Source organism: Tenrec ecaudatus, chromosome 1, assembly GCF_050624435.1.
Source record: "Tenrec ecaudatus isolate mTenEca1 chromosome 1, mTenEca1.hap1, whole genome shotgun sequence".
Lineage (NCBI taxonomy): Eukaryota > Metazoa > Chordata > Mammalia > Afrosoricida > Tenrecidae > Tenrec > Tenrec ecaudatus.
The window spans coordinates 184,929,008-184,945,649 of record NC_134530.1 but is presented as its reverse complement, the minus strand read 5'-3'; the positions used below and the strand labels follow the sequence as shown (position 1 = coordinate 184,945,649).

At 39.5% G+C, this 16,642-nt stretch overlaps 1 protein-coding gene across 4 annotated transcripts in view; it reads right to left on the bottom strand.

The window, feature by feature from the left end:
• Positions 1–16,642, bottom strand: part of DNM3 (dynamin 3) — a 701,664-nt gene that overhangs the window by 144,474 nt on the left and 540,548 nt on the right. The window lies entirely within an intron of this gene.

Here is a 16,642-nt window from a genome sequence, read left to right as displayed (position 1 = left end):
AGGAAAATAGGTGATGAAGTGGAATTAAAAATACTAATCAATATAGCAACTTAAAAGCACTAAGTAAGATTAAAAAGAAATCTTATATTTCATTATAAAGTATAAGACCATGGGACTTCCAGGAAGATGGCAAGGAGGTAGAGATAACTGCATTGGGAACTCTGAGAATGATTGCTGGTTTTGGGGCTAGGGAGGCTGAGTGGGGAGTCTGGGTTGTACAGTCAGGCCTCAGACACCCCAGGAGCCTATACCAGCATGTAGGCAAACCTAAATAGAATCAGGCAATTATCCAGGAAGCAGAGAGGACAAGAATCAGACTGAACCCCAAGAAGAATACACCAAGGCATATAGTAGTAAAATTATTCAACTTTGAAGAAATGGAGAAAGTCAGGAGAGAAAAAATACAGTCACCTATAAGGGTACTCAGTTAAGAATATGTTCAGATTTATCACCAGATACATGAAGGAGAGGAGAGAGTGGAATAGCATTTTATGAAAATTGAAGAAGAATAACAGTAACCCAAGAGTCCTATATTCTGCCAAACTACCCATCAAAATAGATGGAGAGGTAAGAGTTCTTTCTGACATGGAAAAATTTGGAGAATATGTTAATAAAAACTCAGCACTGCAAAAAATTCTTTCCAACTCACTTTGGACAGAAGACCATCATTAACAAAGCACAAACATGAGACCACCACATCGTGTTACACTATCCAGAATTCAACTCAATGAAAGCAATGCCCAAGACGTCATTGACCCAGTGGTGAAAAGAAAGCAAGAATGAATCGACCCACACAAACACAGAACCCTGCTAAGGATGGAGGTAGGAAAATATCTAACACAATAGATATGAGATGACAGCAAAGCATCCACAGATGGATGTGATAACTCTGAATGTCAGTGCTCTGACTTTACCCATTAAAAGACAAAGACCAGCAGACTGGAGTAGGAAACAGAATCCATCAATCTGTTGTCTGCAAGAAACACCTCTCAAGCTAGCAGACAAAAACAAGTTGAGGATCAAAGACTGGTGAAAACTATATCAAACTAATGACAACTTAAAAAAAGCAGGAGTTGCAACCCTAATCCCTGACAAAATCGATCTCAAGGTGCAGGACATAATAAGAGATAGGATGGGCACTATATAATGATCAAGGGTTCAGTAGACAAAGAACCAGTGAGCATAATAAATATATATGTTCCCAACGAGAGACCTGTACAATCTGTCAAGCAAATCCTTAAAAAGATGAAAAAAGAAATCACAGGTTCAACAATGATAGTAGGTGACTTCACAATACCACTCTCTGGGAAAGACAGATCAGTGGGAAAGAAACTCAACAAGGAGGCTACAGAACTAAACGCAACAATTAAACAACTCAATCTAATAGTTATATTCAGAGCTCTCTACACAACTGCAAAATAACAACAACACCCCCCCCCCATTCTTTTCAAGTGCATATGCACGTATTTGAAAACGGACCACATGCTGGGGCACAAATCAAGCTTGAGTAAATTCAAACAGAGAGAGGTCACTCAAGAGGATAAGCTTGAGAACTTAACCCAATTTCTCCCTTGCAAATCTGGCTGGACCAGAGGATGTGCACTGGTACAGACAGGAACTGGAAACACAGGGCATCCAGGACAGATGACCCCTTCCTTCAGGACCAGTGCTGAGAGTGGCGATGTCTGGAGGGTGGAGAGAATGTGCCGATTACAAGAATCTACGTATAGCCTCCTCCCTGGGGGGATGGACAACAGAGAGAGAAATGGGTGAGGGGACATGTCGGACAGTGTGAGACATGACAAAAGGATATTAATTTATAAATTATCAAGGGTTCATGAGGGAGGGGAGAATGTGGAAGGAGGGGGAAAATGAGGAGCCGATACCGAGGGCTCAAGTAGAAAGAAAATGTTTTGAGAATGATGAGGGCAACAAATGTACAAATGTGTTTGACACAATGGATGGCTGTATGAATTCTAGTAAGAGTTGTACAAGCCCCCAATAAAATTATTTAAAAAATAAAATATGTGTTTGAGGAAAACAACAGAACAATATTACAAAAAACCAAAAGGGACTTTCACAAATGGGAAACTATCCCATACTTGTGGATCGGTGGAATCGATATTGTAAGGATATCAATTCTACCTAATGTACTATATAGGTTCGATGCAATCCGATATAAATATCAGCATCATTTTCAAAGAAATGGATAATCTGACTACCAATTTCATATGGAAAAGGAAGAAACCAAAAATTGGCAAAGAATCAAGAAGATTAAAGTGAGTGGGTTTGCATTACCTGACTTTGAAACCTACACAGCCACAGTTGTGAAAACAGCATGGTACTGGTTCAATGATAGGTATTTTGACCAATGGACAAGAACAGAAAATCCAGAAATTAAAACATCAGAACACAGACAACAAATCTTTGATAAATCTCCCTTCCCACCTGCCCTCTTTAACAAGGGATTCTGGAAAACTTGAAGCAAGACCCCTACCTCACCACATACACGAGGACAAATTCAAGATGGATCCCAGACCTTGAGGTAAAACTCAAAACTATCAGGATCATCAATGGAAAACTGGGACAAAACAAAGAATCGTAATGCAAAGAGTACTGAGCTATCAGTAATGATGAAGGGTACACACCCAGAGGAAGATGAAATGGTCGTGTGGGCATACTAAAGATAAAACACCTGTGGGCATCAAAAGACTTCATCAAAATTAATAAAAGAGTCCAAACACTGGGAAAAGATATTTAGTAATGACATATCAGCCAAAGTTCTTCTTACTAAAGTCTATAGAACCCTGTAATCTTCTAAGAAAAAAATACACGAATAGCTCTCTGAGGAGGTGGACAAAAGGCTTGAACAGAAGACTTACATAGGAGGAGACCCAATGGCCAATACACATAGGAGAAAATGTTCCTATTAGCCATCTGGGAAATGCAAATCAAAACAAGCATGAGATACCTACTAACACTCGCAAGAAGAGCTTAATTAAAAAAAACACCAGAAAGCAACAAATGTTGGAGGGGGTGTGGTGAGATAGGAACCCTCATTCACTGTTGGTGGTCTGGTAGATACATACAGCCACTGTGGAAAGTGATTTGGCAATACCTAAAACAGGTGAAAATAGAGTTCCTCTACAACCCAGCAATTCCAACTACAGGGCAAATACCCAGAAGAAAGAAGACATGACCAGACTGCTGCACTCCACTGTTCATCACGACACAGTTCACAATTGCAAAGAATTGGAAACAGCCTAAATTTCCCTCAACAGAGGAATGGATCAAAACCTCTGGTATATACACACAATGGAGTACTACACATCCCTAAACAACAATGATCAAATGCTGAGGCACCGCATCTCGTGGAAAGAGTTGGAGGACATTATGCTGAGTGAAGTGAGCCAAGCACAAAAGGACAAGGACAACATGAGTCCTCTGAGGGAAGATCAATCAACAGGGGGAAATGCTCACACTGCACAGTTCCCTGGCTGAGGACCAGAGACTCTGACAAGAGCCAGACTAAACACACGATGCATACATCATTTAAAATAACGCATTTTGAATCTCCTCCCTAGATGACAGCACTACATAGGGCAGCACTAAAGATTCAGTTCGAGGACTTCTGACCCACCTACAAGGGGGAAACCAAGAGGGGAGTGCAACAGACCAGCAATGGGAGTAAAGACAGGCAGTCCCTGAGGAATCTTGATTGTAGACTCCTGACTCTGGGGCAGTACTTGGCACCCATCTGAACTGGTTGGGGATATTCACAAGGGTACCACACTGAAAGTCTAAAGGGTGGGGCACTAGACTGCTCCATCCTTGACAGCAAAAAGAACAATGGGTTCTTGTAGAAGGAGCCCCTTGGACAAGAACGCTGAGGAGTAAAAGGGTATAAGTACTGCTAGGTAAGCGGGTCCTGCAAGATGGATCCCTGAAAGAAAAGGGGATTGCCCGATGGATCACATCGGGGCTTGCTCACTAGTTAGTAGAGGGATGCTCATCTACGATGGGTCAGGAAACAGACTTGGAACTTTTTGTGTGGTCTCTTTCCTTTTTCTCCTCCCCCCCCCTTTTGTAGTCTATCTATATAAGATAGGCGGAATATGCAATCCCAAGGAGATGGCAACAGGACCAATGGTTCAAGGGTGGGGGAGGCATGGGAGAGGCAGAGGTTAGGGGAGGGGAATGATGAGCCAATAACGGCAGGGGCAGGGGAATAGCAAGGAATCTAAAATTGACGATGAGGAGTGATAACGTTCCTGGTCATGTTTGATCAGTTGAAATGTATCCGAGAGAAATTACTGAGAGGTTAACAATGGATGCACACGATAGTCGGGCAAGAGGAAAGAAAAAGTAAATGAGGAAATAACAAGAAAGTACAAATGATATATATGTATAAATATAGATATATAAATGCAAATATATAAAGACACACACATATATATTTGCAAATACAAGGAAGCAGATGGACTTTGAGCCTCTACTTAAATTTTACCTCAGTATAGAAATGGTTTGTTCTAATACTGTGGCAATGTAAGATACTCAACTTCCCTGTATGATCGTTGAAGATAAAATGGGTGCATAAGAAAATGTGGTAAAGCAAGATGATGGTGCCAACTATTAAAAGATTGTGTCTGGGGTCTTAAAAGCTTGAAGTTAAACAAATGGCCATCTAGCAGGGAAACAACAAAGCCCACATGGAAGAAGCACACCAACCTGTGAGATCATGAGTTGTCAACAGGAATAAGTTTCAGAAGTTCAAAAACAAGCAATCAAATTGAAGTGAAGGACCATAAACAACAATGTGGAGACCCAAAACCAACAATAAGATAATTAGACAGTCCCTCACAGAAGGGCCACACAGAAGGAATGATATAGCCAGGGTCCAGTATAGCTCTTATGAAACATATAACTATCTTCTAGTTCTTTAATATTTCCTCCCCTTACTATTATGGTCTTAGTTTTACCTCCTTAAACTTGTGAGACCTATGTATGTCCACTTGTATAATTAAGATTGTTCGATGCATGGAATCCAAGATAGATAAACCCTTCAGAAATAGTAACAGGAGTAAAGATTCCATGAGGGTATGGAAAGAGAGGAGGGGAGTGGGGGAAAGGGCGAGCTGATAGCAACAATGACAATATACCCGACTCAAAGGGATGAACAACAGATTGGTAGATGGACAGATAGACTGGATGGTTTAAGATACGGCAAAAGAAAAAATAATGACAAAAATACATAATATAATAATAAGGGTTCCTGGGGGCGGGCAAGGGAGGGGCAAAGGGAAGCTGATATTAAAGAATTCAAGAAGAAAGAAAATATTTTGAAAATGATGGTGGTAGCAACTATACAATTATGCTTGATCTAATAAGAGTTATAATTGTTATAATACCTATAAGAGTTCCCCAAAAAGTGTAAATAAATAAATAAAATGTAATACTATGAAGAATAGAAAACACTCATAAACCTGTCTGTAGCAAACAGTATAGTAAAGCAAACAAAAATTCTGTTAAAAATGTACAGTGAACTTGATAAAATTCAACTTAGAAACTTTAATAAAACTCCTTTCAAATTGGACAAATAACATGTGTAACATTCTGTGAACATATACCAATACCAATTCACTGTTGTTGAGTCAATGCCAACTCACAGCGCCCCTAGAGGATGGACTAGAGTTGTTCCTGTGGTTCAACTCTACACACGAGTAGAAAGTTTCTTTCATGTTTCCTCTATAAAATGACTGTTTGTTTTGAATTATTAATCTTGTGGTTAGCAGCCCAATGCATAGGGCTTCTCTGTGAGCATATAAAACTGTCATGGAGTCTATGCTGACTCATAGCAACCCTTTGGAAAGGCTAGTGATTACGAACTGATGGCCTAAAAAAAACCACACACAGGACTTCCCGCAAGATGGTGTGCTAGGAGACACAATACATAGGATCCCTGCAACAAAGATAAAGAGACCAATGAAAAAGTCAGGGAATTCAATCCTGGAACCCCAAGCTTCAGAGGACAGGATAACGAAGTGGATTAAATGCTAGCAGAAGAAGCTGAACAAAAGTGAGAGAGGAGACAGATGTGAATCGTCAGCCAGCCTGATGCAGCATGGCCCTTCTGAACTTTTGACCAGTGTTTCATCAGAACAACAACCTGATAATCACCTTCACTCACCCTACACAGCCAGAAAACCCTCCCCTTGATCTTCAATCCCCATACAGTAACCTGCCCTACCCCTACACAGGCCCCGTTCTTCCTGAGGCCCATGGCTCACTTTTGTGGCTCAGGCACCTTCGGGCACCACCCTTACACACGCAGGCATGTAAACGTCACTCCAGAACCAGGCCCCGACTCCCAGCTATACTGTGGGCCTGAACGAGTTCTTTCTACATCAAGTGCCCCAAACTCAGATACTTTCTAGGTCAGCAGAAAATTCACCTATGACTGGGCATCCCCTCCCATCTCCAACCCCACCACCATCAGCGTGACCTCCTTGGCTGGCTGAGGGAACTGACCCCTACTGGGTATGGTAACCGCCCCATCCCTGCCCCCAGGTTCCTTTCAACTCTCCTTTAGTGTTTCATACTTTTATTCAAGTTCTCTTTCTCCCCTTCCATTATTTTTGCTTTTCTTTACTATTCTTTTCTCTCACCCCCTCTAGTTTTGCTTATTGTACTGCTTCTGTTTACTCTTTTACTTTTTTATTAATTGTTCCTTTTTAAAAAATATTAAATATTTTTCTTTTTCTTCTATGGTTTCCCAACTTGATCCTTTTTTATTCCTTTATTATTGTATTTTCCTCCCCTCTCTCTGTCTTTCTCTTTTTTCCTTATCCCACCAGGTTGAGAGACAGTGACCATGCCACAGCCATACCTGGGTTCCCTGCATTTCCACACACCGAGTGAGGACCACCGTTCACTCCTGTCGAACAAAAGTGACAGACAGCTGGCCAAGATAAGCCAGACTCACCCTAACATGCACACTGAACTGCTCATATTGTACCATGTTTATCATACCTCATGACATATAAATGTACAACGACCACGTGAATACACATACCGCACCACTACAACACCTCAGAGGTAACGATTTTTTAAAGTGCAGTTGAAGAAACAAGACTGGATTAAACAAGTGACCAAAATACAGAGCCAGAAACTTTTCAACGAAGAAATGGCATTGGAACTACCCGATAAGGAATTCAAAAGAATGACAGTTAGGTATTATCAATTGCTTGAGAGAAAAATGGAGACATTTCAAATAAAATCAAGGAAAAAATAGAAAAAACTTTATCAGAATTCAGTAAAACATCAGGAAAAAATTTGGTGAAATAAGTAAAAATTTAGAAACCATATAAAATTGACAAATAGAGATCTAGAAGATTAATATTAATACTCAAATAGTAAAGGCTGTCTACCCTTGAGAAGGAATAAAGAGTAACCACAAAATTTACAGACCTTCTCATGAAAATAAAAAGAATATCATATAGTGAACAGTAAAACAACAGCCATGAAGGACATTAATTAAAAAATCCACAAACAAAATTAATTCAGCACAGAAATTTAAGTGGAACAAAGAAACCAGGAGCACCTCAAAATGACAGCTATCAATTCATACCTACAGATAATTACACTGAATGTAATGGAATTAAATACCAATCAGGGTACATAAAGTAGCAGGGTGGCTAATAAGACTCATCAATATACTGCCTACTAGAAACAGACCTTAGACCCTAGCAATCAATAAAAGAGCAAGGCCCTCATAAGGAGTTCACTGGAGCTATAGATGGATGTTATAGCCAAGGGTGGTGAAGAAATGAGATGCTGCCCAGCTAATAACAAAACCTGAGTCTGGGGTCTTAAAGGCTTGTCTCCAAAGAAGCAGCCATCTAAAATGAGGAGCCAGCTAAGCCCACAAAGAAGCACACCAGCTGTGTGACACAAATAGGGAATGGGACCAGAACCAAACTGTCAACACTGGGTTTTCAGAACATCATGGATACTAGTGGAAGTCCAAAATCCATTCGCAATATTCCCACCCGGACTGAGTCTCAGGTGAATTCCCACGGACCACAGTCTAGGAACGTGAAGAGCCTGCTCTCAGAGGAAGCATGCTGTAAAGTGGGGGTTAGCAACGAGGTTGTAGTTAGGCTACAATGTAACACCTCGTCATTAGACCTCCCTCTTGGCCCATTTTGAATGTTTTTCTAATTTTAAAATATTTTCTGCTTTCTTTTCTATTGGGATTTTCCTGTTGTGTTTGGTAAATGTTGCTGGTCCTCCTTTCTTTTTTTCCGGGGGGGAGGGGGGGTGGTCTTTGCTTTGTATGTGTTTCGGTATAGGGAAGTTCGAATGGGCGGGTCTATGAAGACAGCAACTGGATTGATCAGTACTTGGGGCATGGAAGGGCCGGTGAAGGAGGAAATGGGAGTCAACGGCACTGGGTACGCGAAGGGAGAGGCGTTCCAAAGTCAATTGTGGTGATGATTGTACAACCCTTCTTAACATGACTGAACTAGTTAATTATATGATGCTAATTATAGTTCAATAAAACTGTTTTAAAAAGAGCAGGCGTGGCAATATTTTCTAATAAACTTGTCTTAAAGGCAGAAATATGATAAAAAGAGAGATAAGAGGGCCTTAACAAATACCTATCCACCCTATGAAAGAGCCTTAGAGTACATAAATCAAACTAACAGAATTGAAAAGAGAAATAGGCAACCCTACAATAATAGGACATTTTAATACACTAAATTTGATGAAGAGAACAACTAGAAAGTAATTCAACAGAGAGAAGACTGAAACAACAGACACATATAGAACACACCATCAAGCAAGAGTACTTTACACTTCATTTTTTAAGGTACATGGAACACTCTCCAGAACAGACCATATGTTAAGTCACAAAGCCTGAATACATTTTACAATATTGAAATAATACAAATCATCTTCTTAGATCACATTATGAAATTAAAACTTAAAAATATGAAGATAATGGGGAAAATATATGGAAATTGAACAATGTTCTGCTTAAAAACTACTTGTTGAGGAAAAATGAAGTAAAATTATTTGAATCAACGTAATAATAATAAAACCTTTGGAATACAGCGGAAATAGTACTCAGGGACAATTTATAGCAATAAATGCATATATAAAAATAATCCAGAACCCCAGCCAACAACTAACTCAATATTTCAAACAATTAGAAAAAGAATAAGTCTAAAATCACCAGAAGAATAAATATTGTGGCAAAAATAAAGAAATGGAAAAACAATAGAATGAATCCCTAAGACTAGAAGTTGGTTTCTTGAAAAGATGAATAGAATTATTTATCAACAAACAATGAAGGAGAAAGTGCAAACAACACAAATAAGAAATGTCATGGGCAACATCACAATCAAACTCATGAAATTGAAAGGATAATCGAAACGATGAAGAACTACACTCCAAGAAATTTAAAACCGAAATGAAATATACAATTTTCTCAAAACACACAATCTACCTAAATGACGACAGACTGAAGTAGAAAGTTTGAATTGATCCATATGAAGAGAAATTGATCCTGACATTAAGAAACTCTCAACAAAACAAGGTCTCAGCCCAAATAGCTTCACTGGAAAATTCCACCAAATTTTCAAAGAAAATCTATCACTATTTCTATCACTAAGTATAGAAAATAATTGAAACTTCTATATTAACTTTATGAAATGAGTATAACCCTCATTCCAAAAGCAGAAAAAGACATCACTAAAGGAAAATTTTAGTCCAATGTCCCTCAGACACAGGGAAAATATGCTCAACAAAAATCTTATTCAACAGAATAAAAAACATAATATGTCATGACCTAATCCACCCTAAGTAAAGCAGCATAATAGAATCTTAATTTTTTAAAAATGTTATTGACACCCAATCCATATATCAGATAATTCAAGAGTTCAATTGTTTAATCATCTCAAGAAGAATTCTGCAATCACTACCAGAATCAGTTTTAGAACATTTCCCACCCATGGTTAGATCGCCTGTAAAATAGGCTGAGCAATCACAATCAATTCCGCACTCCCTCCCCTCCCACCTCCCGCCTTTGATCCAGATTCCAACATTAAAGAGAAGGAAACACCAACCACCAACTTTATACAGAAAGGAAAGAGATCCAGGATTAGCAAGCACTAAAAACTAGGAAGATACATTTCCCTATTTTAAAACTTACTAATCAGCTATGGTAGTAAACACAGCAAGGTACAAGCAAAAAATAAAAATAGCAGATGCATGGAACAGACCAATGGAACAGAACTGAGAAAACAACAACAACAAAAAATCCATCTACCTATGGAGAGCTAATCTTTGACAAAAGGCCTAAATATGTTAAATGGGAGGGGGAATTTCTCTTTAACAATCTAGCAAAACTGGACATCCATTTGTGGAATGAAACAGGACCTGTATCTCACCCCATATACAAAAACAAATTCAAATTGTATGAAAGACCAAATTGCAAGTACTAAAACTATAACAATCTTTAATGAAAAATAAGGATAAACATAGGGACTCCAATACATTACAAAATATACTATCAGACATAACTAAAAACACACAAAGAGCTGAAGACAAACTAGATTACCAGACTCTCCTAAAAATCAGACACTTACATCTATCAAAAGATTTAATCAACAATGTCAAAGAGACCCCACAGATTGGGGGGGAGGGGAGTGGCAATGGCCTATCATGAGTGACTAATCTGTAAAATTTATAGGAAACTTCAACACATCAACAAGAAAAGGTAAATCTAACTTAAAAATGGGCAGAGGAAGTTAACATAGACTTTACTACTCATTCAGGCAGCCAACAAATATATGAAGAAATACTCCTGATCAATAAACCATTCCAGGAGGGAGCACTAGAACAAGTGTGATTGCATAATTCATTTAAAGGCAACTTAACCAATTCGGGGGGGGGGGGATGCAAAGGAGATGACTCTAAAATTGAAATTGGGGTGATTGTATAATTCTCCTTGATATGATTGAATGATTGAACTATTGAATTTTATTATATGTAAATCATTTGCCAAGAAAAATGTTGGGGCAAAAAGCAATTAGAGAATTATAAAATAAAGTAACAATGAGATACTATCTCACATCAGTATCAATAGCAAAATTAATAACAACAACCAGAAAAGAACAAATGCTGGTAAGTGTGTGGAGAGATGAGTCTCCTTACACGCTGCATGGTGAATCCTTCAACACTCAGAAATAGAAATACCACATGCCTCAACAATCCTTTCAGTTGGCACACGTGTAGAGAAATAAGAACTGCAACACAAATAGACATGCACACCGTATTCTTCACAACAGCAAAAGACACTGCCCATAAATGGAAGAGTGACCAAATACTAAACCATGGCATATATAAACAATGCTATACCACACAACATTAAAGACTAATGATGAACCTGGAGGATATTATTCTGGGTTAAATGAGTCAATCACAAAAGGACAAATATTATATAGGATTTCTATTTTTAAAAGTCAAAGAAAGGTTTCATACTAAAAGAACATTATCTGAAGGTTACCAGGGGTGGGAGGGAAAGAAGGCATATCTTAATGGTTACAGGGTAACCATTGGGTGAAGGCAATATACAGTCAGAGGAAGGTCGGCAAAAGTGATAGAGCAATATCCTGATAGGAATGCAAGAATTAAAGACAACAAAGCTGAATACTATTATAGACATAATCCTGTAGTAATGATGATCGATGAGTAAAGTCATGGGAAGACACGCAAGTTGAATGAGTATGGGATGGTAAATGGGAGTATATTTAAGAATATACATAGATGTGACAGAGGATATTTACACATAAATTCATGAAGATGACCGAGTTTACTGGGGGCAAAATTATAAAAACTTCTTATACATAACTAAATACCTTGAGTCGCTCAGCAGCATAGTCTCAGGGAACACCAATGTCAAATGGCATAACACTGTTCACAGAGACAATGGGCTACAACCTCCTTGGAGAAGTAGTGACTAGGGTCTTGTGTGGCAGTGACATGATCTGTCTTCTCTAGTCTACCTGGACTAACACAGGTCTTAAAAGCTTGTGCGTGGTCATCTAATGTGCAACAATGGTCTCACCCTGTCCGGGAGAATGATGAAAACTTAAACCACGTGGCAAACAATCCAATGGACTAATGGACACTGGGAACATCACTCTCCAACATCCCGAGCCCAGAATTAAATGATGCCCAAATACTGGACCATCTGTTCTGAAAGAGGCCACTCTAGAAGGTCCTGGATAGAGTGGGAGAACCATGCAGAACACAACTTGCGATCAGAGCACCCTGAGAGAGACTGGTGCGACCCTCGAGACCATGGTCCTTAGTAACCCTTTGGAGGTCTGGAAACGAACTCAGGCTCATGGCTGATGTTCCATCAATCAGTCGACAAGTGTCAGAAGGGGAGCAATAACATCCGTGAGGTATATAGACTTACAAGCGGACACCAACTTTTCAAAGAGAACAGGAAAGCAGGAGGAAAGGAAACATCCTAATTACGGGGGAACATTCTCTTGACAAAATAAAAATGTATCCATTTCTAATGATCTAATTAAATAAACCTCTATTGCAGCTTTTGGCTAACTCTTAGATTTCCACAGAGAGGCATTGCTACGGAACCGGTAAGGCATAAAGGTATGGAGAAGGCAAAGCTGGACAAATGCCCCGGGGCTCATTGCCAGCTGGAACGCACCAACAGTAGAGAGGCTGCAGACTTTCCACATGCTCTAAGCAGATCTGAAGAATTTAGCTTTGGCCCATTCTCATTGACCTTTCTCCAGAGTATTTTCTTTCAGGGGCTCTTCACATGGAAAATCTTGACTTTTTTTCCCCCCTCAAAGGATAGCCAAATTCTTGAGAGGAAAAATAATTATCTGGTTGAAACACGAGAAGAGGGTCAAAGGCGTCTGGTGGCTTTGGCGCTTCACGTTTGCCCATTTCTGAAGCCTTCATGAGACTGTCTAGACGTCCAAGGCGAGCTGGATTGAGGGCTAAAACACTGAACTGGGCTGATTTACTGGGAGTCTTATAAATTCTGTGGGTGCTGGGTCCAGGTTCTCACCCCATGCTGTCACTGGATAGTTAACCCAAACTAATTTGTACAGAAGACAGTTTTTGTTTGTTTATTTAGTCTCTTTCAACAGCCATCAGGCAGATAAGAACTTTGGAATGATCTCACTATGAAGCCAAGATGAACTAACTGTGTGCCTTACAGTTGGATGAAGTAAACGCCATTCTAAGCTATACAGAAGCCTGGCCTATTTTGTCCCGCAGATGAAAAGGTTTCCAGTGTTACACCGAACAGAACAGGATCACATGATGAGCCAGGTGTAACTTTCACTCCTCTGTTCAAAAATGCCTTTGGGCTTAAATAAAATGGTGTTCAATCCCCTTACCCAGAGACAGTTTTTCATACATCTGAGATCAGGTACTTTGAGTTTTTCAAGTCTTTTGGTCTCCGAGGTGATACATGCCTATTTTTCCAAATGTTTCCCAAATAAAGGCGCTTCTACATAACTCAGCATCTTTCTTGTCTTCTCAGGAATTTTATCATTTATGAAAGGATTTTTCAGAAACCAGGATCCCAGGAAATGAACACAAATCTTCAAGTGCAATGTTACCACAGAAAGGGTTTCGTAGAATTTTTTGCTTACTTTTGGGGTCGTAAACTTTTAGTAAATACAGGCTTTTTTAAAATAAAAAAAATTAAGCTTGTTTTTAGCTGTTTGGCCAGCAGTAAGAAGATCACAGTAAACACCTTAAATTCTTGAACCAGACAAATGCCGCTGTTACTATTAAACCAAAAACCCCAAACTCAGAATGAGCCTACAGGACAGAATCCCTCATCTTTCTCCCAGAGCGGTTGGTTATTTCAACTGACCTTAGCAGCCTGATTAGCAATTAGTAGTCTGATGCCCAAGCAGGACTCCTACAGTTACGATTAGGTTCCAACAATCTGTTTCTGCTCATAGTGGCCCCATGTGACAGAGCAGACTGCCTCATAGGTGTCCCCTGTCACCTTAACGGGCATTTTATTTGTACGCATGTATTATATCTTTAGGAAAGAACCACAAGGTTTTCCTTCGTGTGTGTTTTGTCCTGTTGCTCTCTAATGCCAGCTGAGATCAACCGTACAGGGAAACCAAACTGAGTCATATTTTTAGAAGAATTAATTCTAGAATAGTCATAAGGAGTTGGGGATTGATAACGCCCCAAATGTCCAACTCTTCTATGAGGCCATTCAGCTCCATTTCCCCCCATTCCTGCCTTGAGTATATCCCCTCATGTTTCTGGGGTCTGCAAATTGCTACAACATCCCACAAACTCACAAAAGTTTGGGGAAATGTTTCGTGTGGTAGTGGGTGCTTTTGAGCCCCAAATCTGAATATCAGGCAAAAGGTTCACTGTGTAGGAGTCTTGGGTCCCGAGAAAGTGCTCTATTCCTGGCTCTTGCTGGTGATGAGATCACATCCCCCCCTCTTCTCAGGGGTCTCATTTTATGCACAGCAGGATGGCATGCCAGGGAATTCTGTTTGCAATTACTCACAGATGAATACTATCAGTATCTCTCCCCTCTCCTTCTTACCAGACCCACGCGGGGAGAGGTCTTTTGGTGGAGTTTTACTGAGTATCAATGGTGCAATCAAACTAACACATAACACTTCACTAAATAAGAGCTCTACATAAAATCTGAGACTTTGATCTGCCCTTCTTTAACCCATTTTCTCGCAATCTTCCCAGCTCTATTATCACTAGTGATTTCAAATTCACCATGTAACCATGCTTCATCATTCCAATAAGAAACCAAATGGTGACTTTGCAGCATGGCCTGATAAGAATCTGGTGTTTACCTCCGTTGTGAGGATTCTTGATGCACTTAGGAGCACTGGCTAGGGCACTCATGTGCCCTATGCTGGTGGTGTAGAAGGACCATAGAGATGCCTCCTAGGTTCTCTTGGCTGTATTCATTGTAGGTGCAGATCATTAGCTGTGGGTTGGGTTCAAATCATTGATCTTACAGTTAACAGCCAAGCACTAAGTGATTATGCCATCAGGGCTCTTTAAGTCAGACATTCTTGGTTGAAATCCAACCGGATCCATTTCTTATATGATAGTGCATGAGACATCACCTCTGAATCTCAGTTTGCTCATATACAAAATGGGAATAATAACAGTATATAGCTATGTTACTGTGAAGATTAAATAAGGTATTATGTTTGAGAATCTGGCTTAATGCAATGTCCACTATAAGGAAAGGCTACAAAAATACAGAAATTATTATAATGCATTGTTCTTATATTTATAGGTTTAGTATTAAGGTAGTAGATGGACATGGGGCCTTTACTCAAGTTCTTCCTCAATGCAAGACTACTTGTTTCTGTTAACCTGGCATTCCGTGATGCTCACCTTCCCAACAGGATTGCTGAAAACAAAATGGGTGCATAAATAAAAGTGGTGAAGAAAGCTGATGGTGCCTGGCTATCAAAAGATATAGTGTCTGGAGTCTTAAAGGCTTGAAGATAAACAAGTGGCCATCTAGCTGAGAAGCAACAAAGCCCACATGGAGGAAGCACACCAGCCTGTGTGATCATGAGGTGTTGATGGGATCAGGTATCAGGCATCAAAGAACAAAAATCATATCATTGTGAATGAGGGTGGTGCAGAGTGGAGACCCAAAGCCCATCTGTAGGCAACTGGACATCCCCTTACAGAAGGGTCACGGGGAGGAGACGAGCCAGTCAGGGTGCAGTATAGCAATGATGAAATATACAACTTTCTTTTAGTTCTTCAATGCTTCTTTCACCCCACTATCATGATCCTAATTCTACCTTATAAATCTTACTACACCAGAGCATGTATACTGGTACAGATAAGAACTGGAAACACAGGGGATTCAGGACAGATAAACCCCTCAGGACCAATAATGAGAGCAGAGATAGCAGGAGGGTAAGGGTAAGGTGGGGGAAAAAAGGGGGAACCGATCACAAGGATCTACATATAACCCACTCCCTGGGCGATGGACAACAGAAAAGTGGGTGAAGGGAGACATTGGACAGTGTAAGACATGACAAAATAATAAAAATTTATAAATTATCAAAGGATTGTGAGGGAGGGGCACAGGGAGGGAAGGGGAAAAATGAGAAGCTGATACCAAGGGCTCAAATAGAAAGCAAATGTTTTGAGAATGATGATGGTAACAAAGGTACAAATGTGCTTGACACAATGGACGTATGTATGGATTGTGATAAGAGTTGTACAAGACCCCAATAAAATGATTTAATAAAAACCAAAGCAGTAAAATTACATTTAGCGCTATTAAATTTCATCTGGTTTGTTTTATTAACTGCCACTCATTGGGCATCAACAATAATATTCCATCTTGTTTAAAATCCTTCATATATCCACTCTCAAGTATCATTTTTTGTTTTCCCTTATGAATACTCTAAAAGATTATAAAAATCTAAGTATAATATTTCTAGTTAATTCTAGCCAAAAGAAAGGTTGGTTTAACTTGTTTCAAGGTTCAAAGCATTCTTATTGACCACTTATGTCTTTGAAAAGATGTATAAGTATTTTTTATTATACATTT